We start from the raw sequence: 11,142 nt of genomic DNA on the forward strand, positions 1-11,142 counted from the left end.
CTACATACTCAGGAACTCTTCTACTAAATGTCCACGCTAAAGAGGAGACCCCCAAAATTGCTCTAGCTGGGTGGAAACCTTGAAAGGGAGGGGTCTAGCAGGCATCCTAGGCAGATGCCCAAAGTACATCAACTGGCTCCTTTCAACATGTAGAATCAGTAAAGGACTAAGTTGAATCAAGTTAGCATGTTTACCTTGAAGTGTGTGTTTGAGTAGACAAAGAATACCATTAGCAATAGAGTTCCAATTCCATGATTCACCATGACGAGCAGAGCCAGAGGAATTGGGAAACATAAACATGTGTCAGTGTCAACCATTATATTTATCTTGAACAGGGACGATAGTAACTTTAATCACCTTCGTGCTTTGTGTCAGTTTAAGTTTGTGTAAAAAACAAAACACAGAATTATTTATCCATTTAAAAACCTATCAAAAATCATGCCCAAATTTCATACATGCGTGACAATGAAGAGTCAAATTACTGATTGCAAAAAGAGTTGCTTGAGGGGTCAAATTTACCAAAGCAAGTTAACTCCAGTCTTCTTTTATTTAAGATTAAAGAAACGGATCCTCCACAGAACTTAATGTTGTCAAGACAGTTCAGCAGAAACTCTTGATCTCCGCAGTCAAGTTTGATGGGCATATAAACCTGGATGCCATACAATCTGAAGACTTAGAAGACAATTCCCAAAAGACAAGCCTCCCCAGACGCACTGTGAAAATGGTCATGCCATGGAAACTAAACAAAAACCTAAACTGAAAGAAACTAAACTATGACAACTGTGACAAAAGACATGAACATTCAGGACAAGAACATGCGAGAGACTATGAAGAAGAAATTAGCAAAAAACATGAGCAAGGCCTGAGCTGAATTATGAAACACGTGAATTTGACTCGAAATGGAGGAAGGAACACAGACAACTTGACAAAGACTGAATGAAAACACAGACTAAATACCCACAGGAGGTGATCAGGGGAAGTGGAAACAATATTAATAATCCAGAACTGAATTCAAAATCCTGCTCCTCACATACAAGGTCTTAAATAATCAGACCCCATCTTATCTTAATGACCTTGTAGTACCATATCACCCCATTAGAGCACTTCGCTCTCACACTGCAGGCTTACCTGCTGTTTCCTAGAGTATTTAAAAGTAGAATGGGAGGGAGAGCCTTCAGTTTTCAAGGTCCTCTTCTGTGGAACTAGCTTCCAGCTTGGATTCGGGACAGAACCCATCTCTACTTTTAAGATTAGGCTTCAAACTTTCCTTTTTGCTAAAGCATATAGTTAGGGCTGGATCGGGTGGCCCGTTCTCATTTCTCAAGTACGCGAGTCTGTATTCGCGTTCTCGGCAACTCGCGATTTGTACAATTGGAACATCAGCGTACTTGATGACGTCACAGGTACGGAGTTTTTACTATCTACAACATTAGCGTTATACTAATATAAAAGCAATGACAACCAGGTTAAATTCCACAAGTGTCTCTTAGGTGACCTGCTCTAAAAACTTTAAACACATTTTTTAAAATCCAACTTCATGGATAGTATTAAATTTGTGCCATTATTTTTTAGAGTAGGTGTCTGTAATGTAAATTAGCTTTAATAACATAGCTTTTCATGTCCAATCTGTATAAAAGAGTGGTCTTCATAACAGTCCACATGTCAATTGCCATGTCACATGATCATTACTAAAACCAGCACTTAAAAGGAAATGTGGCATAGTTTTTACAATAGCTATGTGTATGAATAACAAAAGACATGCCTATAATTTAGTTAATTAAAATAATAGCAATAACAATAAAGTAATACATTTTTTGGTGTACATGTTTGTGACAAAGTGGGTGAGAAGACCATTTGTCTATATTCTTAGTTAACATTCTTGTTTTGATTTAACCATATTTCACATGTAATCTGCAATAGGCAAACATCTACTATCCCGGGTTTGTTTATGTTTTGCACTTTTATAGATTATATAATATAACATCTTGGTTTAAATCAATTCCTACAAGTTTAAGTTAACATGTTCTTTATTTCAACTGTTAATTTGTATTGTTTAGAACTTACCTTACCTACCTGTCTTCCAGAAGCAAAAGGAGGAAATGTAGGTTTACTTCCTGCTTTATACCTTCTGGGTTCATCTGAGGTCACAGGAAGAGACCAAGTGCAGAAGGGGAAGAACTCTTATAATTTAATAAAGCTGATTTTAGAGGATTTATAAAGAAATAGATTTATTGTTGTGATATGTATTGATTACACCACAGAGTTTGTTGTCAGTAAAGAGGAGTAGTAGAGGTTTGACTATAATCATGTTCATCTTACCTACCTACTGAATGGAATAGTCCAGAGGAGAAATTGTTTGATTAAGTGGACTATTTAAGCAGATGTTTATTTGAACTGAGTTAATTATAGAGTTGAGTTTCTTATTTGTTTCTTTGTAAATATTGTTGGGCCACAAAATGGTGAATAAATCACTTGCTACACTGGACAGCATCAGTCTCCTGCACTTCTTTGATCGCTTAAGTCGAGTCCTACCACAATGTTTTTCAGCAGCACAGGACCAAATGTGTGAATAGGTGAGCAGATGACATCAATCACAAAATAGATGAAAACATATACCATATAGATATGAATAGACCAAGATAAAGATCTATTTAATAAATAAAAAACCAACACAAAATGAAAAAACCTAATAACAATATTTGAACAACCTGCTCAATTGAGATCTCATCTATAGACCATTCCTGTTACCCAATTCAGTGCATATAGTTTTGACAATGTTTAATTCCAGTATGTTCATTTTGACACATTTGGTAATATTCTTCCTTAGTTCTTCTAAATTATTTAAAATTATACTCAAAACAATTTGGTTGTCTATATACTGTGTGAAGACAACAAACCCTCTCAAATGTGATGCTGCTAATGCATTGGATGGTAATATTCCCTGATTTGACAACTGGAAAGTGTGTAATATAGACTACAAACCCATAGCAAGTATGCAGGGGGTGCACGGGATGCTCAGTCCACCAGCTGTGCAAATCTGTTGCTGTAAAATAAAGCAAAGAAAGTAAGTAAGTAAAATTTATTTATATAGCGCTTTTCACAGATAAAAATCCCAAAGTGCTTTACAACGTAGGAAATGGGAATATAAAAACAATATAACAGTAAATAAAACAATGTAAAACAATAAAACTATAAAAACAGCATAAGAAGAAATTAATTAAATGCTTTTCTAAATAAAAATGTCTTCAGCTGTTTCTTAAAAGAATCAATGGAGTCCGTGCAGCGAAGAGACAGTGGGAGAGAATTCCACAGCCGTGGTGCCACAGTCTGAAAGGCCCGATCACCACGAGTTTTAAAACGAGTGCGCGGTACCACCAGCAGTCTCTGATCTAATGACCTTAAAGCCCGGTTTTCAGCAGGCCAGATAAATATTGAGGAGCCTGACCATGTAGGGCCCTAAAGGTTAGAACTAAAATTTTAAAATGAAACCTAATATTTACAGGCAACCAGTGAAGGCAGGCCAAGACTGGAGTGATATGCGATCTTCTCTTGGTGCCTGTTAAGAGTCATGCTGCAGCATTCTGCACAGTCTGAAGATGATTTAAGGCTGATTTGTTAAAACAAGTAAAAAGGCCATTACAATAGTCTAAACGAGAAGAAATAAAAGCATGAATAATCATCTCAAGTTCAAGCTTTGATACCATTAGTCTGAGTTTAGAAATATTCCGTAAATGATAAAAACAGTTTCGGACCAGCTGCTTAGAATGCTAAACCCACCTCATTTTGATACATAAGATGGTGAGGGTTTTCCTTGAAGCATTTTGCAATTCCAGCTATCAGTGATAATGGACCTTCCAGTATTTCAATGCCTTTTAAGTTAAGAAAGTCTTTTATGGGCTTTTCTTTGGGTGTTAGTTCTTCTGATAGCCTTGTTTGAACTGCAAAGCCAAGGAGAGTCTGTGTGTGCTCAAAAAGGTGGACTGCCTCAAAAAGGAAGGGCCACTCATCCACTATTTTGTTTACAGCAGTTCCTTTGTTTATAGTTGCACGTTGGATGCAATATGTTTCAGCCATCAGTTTCCGAACAGATGATTCCTGAAGACAGTCAGTGTTGAAGGCTCTTTTTAACTCTTCTTGCTTAATTTCTAGTTCTTCTGTGTCCTCAACTGCAGGCTGCCACTCAACACATCCATACCAATCTGAACATGTAGGCTTCTTCTTCCTGGCTTCATCATCTGCCATTTTCTTTGCTGAGCAGACCGTTAATGGCCTCCTAACATTTTCAACTCTGTTTTCTAGCTGTATAAACAAAGACTCATATCCTGTTCCAGTGACTTTAGTTCCACTGAGCTCTCTGTCTTTAAAAGAGCAGGGATATTCCTGCACAATCTGCCTTGCAATCTCTCGCAGCTTTGCTCTTCCAGGTCATATATTTTCTTTACAGAGGACATCATCAATAATAACACAAACAAGTTCTCTTCTCTCCTTAGGCTTTGGTCTCTTCTTTTCCCTCAAAGCAAGCATGAGGTTGGGAGGCATTTTGTGCCCGGGTACAGCATATGGCTCACAGGGTGGGGAATAATCCATGGGACCAGGAGTTAGAGATGATGTTTGGGGCTGATGGTCACTCTGTGGCAAAGGTCTTGAAATGGAGACCAATCCAACTTGTTGCTCTATGAAATACACAAATTAATATTAGCTAAGTTTTTAAAGTTACTTACACACATAATTTTAGTCTCAACAATTTGGGGAAGGTATACACAAATCTATTCATAACTTTACTTTGGTAGCAGCATTTTCTTTGGAAAAACATTTTCCAAAGACTTTTTATGTACACACACACCCCTATAGACTTACCGACACTGAAAGCCTGATTCAGTCTTCACTGAATGGGTGGTAGAATTCCATTGACGTCCTCAATCCTGACAAAGTTAAGGTCATCTACACTGTTTACTCCAATCACCTCCAGTCGAGCCATGAGTAAATCCATGAGATCATTGCTGAGCAATGGCAGAGCTTTTTAAACCAACTGTTTTACTAGCTCCATAGTGGCATATGCTTAAGCAGGAGGAGGGACCTTACACCTTTCTGATAAAAGGAAAGGGGAGAAAAATCACCAAGCTTGTCAATATTTTTGCAAATGAGCTTATCAGAACAATTTTTCTCAAGTTCATAGACTCCAAGCTCAGGCACCCAAGCTGGCATTTTTCTCCCTCAGCAAAAGAAGGACAGTTGTTTCATTTTGAATAACAATGCTTACTATTTGTCCTAACTGTAGCTGTCTCTTGGTGTATCTCATTAGGACAAGGAAACCATTCTCATATGAAGTACCTCTGACTTGAACTTTATCTGTCACAACTGAGTTACTTGAGGTAACTTCAAAGTCTGCAACTACTGCTCTTAGGCCACCAGCATACAGATCTGGATAAAACGTAGTTGAGTTGAAAACCTGAACCTGTGGACTGAACAGGCCACCATGACTCTGATAAGCCTGGTACAACTGATGTCTATTAGTGATGGGATTTCCGGCTCTTTTTAGAGAACCGTCTCTTTCAGTTCGGCTCACTAAAAAGAGCCGGCTCTTTCGGATCCGAACCGGCTCTTCAGGTTGTTTTGTTGCTTTAATTAATTTATTATTAACAATAATATAAATTTATGCACAAAAGGAATTACTAATGTAAAAAAAAAAGTGGGTTTTATTTATATATGTTTATATATAAATATATGCGGTGGCCCCTAGAGACAAAACACGTACAAACTCCAAAACACATTTCTAGCATGAACTGAACTTCCATAACAGAGCTACCTAGATCACTTACTGTAAATTACACAATTGAAAGCATATGTGTATTGCTTGTGTATTTATACACAAGCATTCATATATAGTCAGATAATTAAAAAAAAAAAAGTTCATTTACCTGTTACTACCACACACCAAATCCGGTCGTTGGTACTTGCTGGCTTGTGTAGCCACAAGATAACGAAAGCTCAACACTGCGCCCAGCATCCTGGAGCACTTCTGTTGTGTTTTGTACGTGTTTTGAGTTTTTATGTGCTTCTGAGTTTTTACGTGTTTTGGAGTTTTTATGTGTTTTGGAGTTTGTACATGATTTGAAGTTTGTATGTGCTGTGTCTGTAGGGGCCACTGTAAATATACTTTTATTTATTCACTCCACACAAAATGTAATAAATAAATCATATAATACAAAAACCAACTATTCACATTTCAACTTTTAACTGTTTACATTTTCAGCTTTTTCCTTTTACAAATTTAAAGTGAAACAACACAAAACACTGCAACCCACAACACAATTAAATATAAATTATAATATGAAAACAAAAAGAAGATGCATATTCTCTGTCATATGGACCTACATGAATAAACTTTCTGAATCCTTTATCATCCGCAACTGAAAATAGTTGTGGATGATTACTATACCTTTCTAATGTGACGTTGTTGTCCCTGGCTCTCTTTCTCTGTCTCTCCCTCCTGCTCTGTTCCTGTGCTATTGAGTGTAACTACCGTCCCTCCCCCCTCTTCCCAGCGTAAAGAACAAGGCTCGCATGCTGAGTGAAGCGGCAAAAAAGTGCGAGAGAGGGTGAGAGAAAGAAAAAAAAAAACAACCCACAGCTCGCGATAAGGAGCCGGCTCTCGTCGTTCACGTCAAAGACCCGGCTCTAAGAGCCATTTCGTTCGCGACCGACCCATCACTAATGTCCATCAGCAAGAGACTTGGTCACATTTTTGAAGTTTTTACTTGACCTGATGCACCTTTTGAAATAACTATGCTTGGTTTCAAAGCGCATAGTCCACATATGTATGAGTGGACCAAACTGTAAAGTCAAATCAGCGCTTTGGGTGCCTTGAAAAGCGCTATATAAATCCAATCCATTATTATTATTATTATTATCATTGTAATTCTTCAACCCCGTTATGGACACTTTGGAGGCTCTCTGAATATTATCTTAAAATGTATTTCTAAAGAAATCAATATGTTTACATTAATTAGATGTCCCCCATACCAATTCAGTAATTTTACATAGAAAAATGACATAAAGTCACACAGTTTTACTCTCTTAAATCCTGAAATGTAACTAATGAGTGAAAGCAATCTTGTCATTTTTCATCAAAAATTTAGTTTAACTAAGAATTGTAATCAAAATCAATGATCAGATGATAGCGCTCAATATTTTAGACAGAAATCCCCAAACATTAAATTATTTTTTCAACATTTTAAGAAAATAATATATGAAAATGTAGGTGTGACGGGGTTGAGACTAGCATAACAGGGTTGAAGAGACAAATACAGGGAGTGCAGAATTATTAGGCAAATGAGTATTTTGTCCACATCATCCTCTTCATGCATGTTGTCTTACTCCAAGCTGTATAGGCTCGAAAGCCTACTACCAATTAAGCATATTAGGTGATGTGCAACTCTGTAATAAGAAGGGGTGTGGTCTAATGACATCAACACCCTATATCAGGTGTGCATAATTATTAGGCAACGTCCTTTCCTTTGGCAAAATGGGTCAAAAGAAGGACTTGACAGGCTCAGAAAAGTCAAAAATAGTGAGATATCTTGCAGAGGGATGCAGCAGTCTCAAAATTGCAAAGCTTCTGAAGCGTGATCATCGAACAATCAAGCGTTTCATTCAAAATAGTCAACAGGGTCGCAAGAAGCGTGTGGAAAAACCAAGGCGCAAAATAACTGCCCATGAACTGAGAAAAGTCAAGCGTGCAGCTGCCAAGATGCCACTTGCCACCAGTTTGGCCATATTTCAGAGCTGCAACATCACTGGAGTGCCCAAAAGCACAAGGTGTGCAATACTCAGAGACATGGCCAAGGTAAGAAAGGCTGAAAGACGACCACCACTGAACAAGACACACAAGCTGAAACGTCAAGACTGGGCCAAGAAATATCTCAAGACTGGTTTTTCTAAGGTTTTATGGATTGATGAAATGAGAGTGAGTCTTGATGGGCCAGATGGATGGGCCCGTGGCTGGATTGGTAAAGGGCAGAGAGCTCCAGTCCCACTCAGATGCCAGCAAGGTGGAGGTGGAGTACTGGTTTGGGCTGGTATCATCAAAGATGAGCTTGTGGGGCCTTTTCGGGTTGAGGATGGAGTCAAGCTCAACTCCCAATCCTACTGCCAGTTTCTGGAAGACACCTTCTTAAAGCAGTGGTACAGGAAGAAGTCTGCGTCCTTCAAGAAAAACATGATTTCCATGCAGGACAATGCTCCATCACACGCGTCCAAGTACTCCACAGCGTGGCTGGCAAGAAAGGGTATAAAAGAAGAAAAACTAATGACATGGCCTCTTTGTTCACCTGATCTGAACCCCATTGAGAACCTGTGGTCCATCATCAAATGTGAGATTTACAAGGAGGGAAAACAGTACACCTCTCTGAACAGTGTCTTGGAGGCTGTGGTTGCTGCTGCACGCAATGTTGATGGTGAACAGATCAAAACACTGACAGAATCCATGGATGGCAGGCTTTTGAGTGTCCTTGCAAAGAAAGGTGGCTATATTGGTCGCTGATTTGTTTTTGTTTTGTTTTTGAATGTCAGAAATGTATATTTGTGAATGTGGAGATGTTATATTGGTTTCACTGGTAAAAATAAATAATTGAAATGGGTATATATTTGTTTTTTGTTAAGTTGCCTAATAATTATGCACAGTAATAGTCACCTGCACACACAGATATCCCCCTAAAATAGCTAAAACTAAAAACTACTTCCAAAAACATTCAGCTTTGATATTAATGAGTTTTTTGGGTTCATTGAGAACATGGTTGTTGTTCAATAATAAAATTATTCCTCAAAAATACAACTTGCCTAATAATTCTGCACTCCCTGTACAGCCTGACATATAAACAGTTGTTTACTCTTAAATTCAATGTACAGGGCTTTCCATTAGCATTATATCTCACTTTGTAACCATAGGAAGGACACCAGATACAAATTGCAGTAGAATTAAGTTTTATTAATCTAAAGGAAAAACAACCACAACAGCACATTAACAACTAACAAACATTGTAAAGTGAATTGCTCAAATGTAACATAATGCGTGTGTGTGTGTGTGTGAGGGTGGGTGGGTGTGTGTGTGTCTAGGCATAAGAGAGCCTCATGAGTTGCGCTAAAAGTCACCTCATCCTTGCTCCAATAACATACAATTAAACTTGATGAACTGGTTGAAGTAATAACAATAATAATCAGTTAACGATTTCAATGTGTCTGTGTCTGTGTCAGAGTGTTTTTGCATGTGTGTGCCTGCATCAGTGTGTGTGTCTGTATATATGCATGAATGTGCCTTTTGTTTCATGAATTTATCTTTTGAGTCAGTTCCACACCTCTTTCAAGACTTCCACACTTTGTCACAGCCCGTGGGGGTGGAATGAGTTCAAGGACATCATCAAACAGGTACCAGAGGATATCATCCTGATGCGGCCAGAACAATCGGTTTGACCCAACACGATGCATGCATTTGACCTGGACTTGTGTTGTTTGTATTTTTAGAATGATGCCTGGATACAATCATCGTCATATCTGAGAATACACCATTTACCAATCAGCTCTGGATCTTCCCACTGGATTTCTTTTTCTGGATCCCCCCACTGCCTGTCTGTGATACAGCTGTTTCTATCTTCTGGCCCAAAGTGAAACACTTGGTGTTGAAGCACTTGCAGTTAAACTGCTTCCGTGTTGTGCACATGCAGCTTACATCACGAACCATCAGTTCTCCTGGAGCTACAGTAACGGCCTGGTGAATTCTCATGGTTCCAGGAACAGCTGGTATCTGCTTTGGCATTTTCTTCATAGCTTCCTCAACATCTTCACTTTTCACAAAGAACAGTTTCACACTTGTGTTTGTTTCAGACAAGGCCCTGAATAACTCTTCTGCATCTGGGATGTCATGCCCCTTTGCTACCATCATGTCAGCTGCTCTTTTTAAGGCTCCCCCGACACCATCTGGTGCTCCTTTTCCATGACTGGCCTCGAAAAAAATCCAAGAACCAGCCTTGAATCCTCTTCTGTCCAGTTCTGTAGTGAAAAGGTAGAAGTTTCTTCGTTGTTTGTATCGCGTACAGGCTTAAAAAGTGCAGCACAGACACTTGTGGATGTTGGCCTTGAAGGTAATCTAGCCTAGGATTTAGGTGCTGCCATATTGCTGGAGGGCCTTTATGTCTACTGGGGGAGATGGTGCTAAAGCACACAGGCTCTGAGAGTCCACCAACATACAACACACCAGTATGAAGGGTGGCCTGCTGATGTGAAGCCCCAAAGTGGACCACCTGAACTTGAGAACTGTATTTACAGCTGTAGTTTTCTGAGAAATCAACATGTATCAAAGTCTCCTCACCTGACATTGTTGTTCTTCAGCTCACGGCAGAAGGCATACTGCTGCTTGATATTAAAGTGATGCATTTTAAATTTCTTTACAAAGCTGCGAAAGAGCTCAATGAGGTCCTCTTGTGTGCCCTCCAAAGATTTCTTGACTGTCACCTTGACAGTTGCCTCCATCTCTCACGCTCACTCTGCAGGTTTCTCTCCCTTCTTTGAGGATCAGCTTTAAGGCGTTCCCGATACTTCCTTTGTCTTTCTGCTGCTGTTGTTGGTGCCATCTTTAACATGGAACATAAATCACATTCAGCATGCATGCAGTATAAGAATGGTGATTGAATATAATAATAATTAATTTAAATAATTGGATAACTTAACAACCAAAGTATTAAAATCTCAACCACATCACAATCTCATAACCCCATTACATTCAAAAACATAACAGGGTTGAGTGTGACTGGGTTGAGATTTTTGCACAAACTGGCCGCTGCTCAATATAGTGAATACCAGACAGAGAACACATGGCATGCATGAAATTCAAAATCACCATATATTCATGAACTAACAAAAAACTTTTTCATAAGTAATAGTTTTCTATCTTTTTTTCATGTTACGGTGTTGAGTCATTGAGGTTGACGACCACAATATCACAAGATAAATGACTAAAATAAAGGAAAATAATGGAGCAACTTGCCTGTCTCTGTGGTCCTGTTGTCCAAAAGACTTCAGTGATGTCACTTCCTGATAGGGATGGCACCGGTTCTGACATAAACGGTAACCAGACCGAAAAGCAGCGCA

The 11,142-nt window shown here is 38.8% G+C and overlaps 2 pseudogenes; both read right to left on the reverse strand.

The window, feature by feature from the left end:
• Window positions 1-3,759: 3,759 nt before the first annotated feature.
• On the reverse strand, window positions 3,760-5,047 carry LOC146653429 (uncharacterized; annotated as a pseudogene).
• Window positions 5,048-9,321: 4,274 nt separating this feature from the next.
• LOC146653430 (uncharacterized) lies at window positions 9,322-10,524 on the reverse strand (annotated as a pseudogene).
• Window positions 10,525-11,142: the final 618 nt, after the last annotated feature.

Source organism: Rhamphochromis longiceps, linkage group LG14 (genome assembly GCF_057381845.1).
Source record: "Rhamphochromis longiceps isolate RC_006_pf linkage group LG14, R_longiceps_female_GT1.1, whole genome shotgun sequence".
NCBI classification, from domain to species: domain Eukaryota; kingdom Metazoa; phylum Chordata; class Actinopteri; order Cichliformes; family Cichlidae; genus Rhamphochromis; species Rhamphochromis longiceps.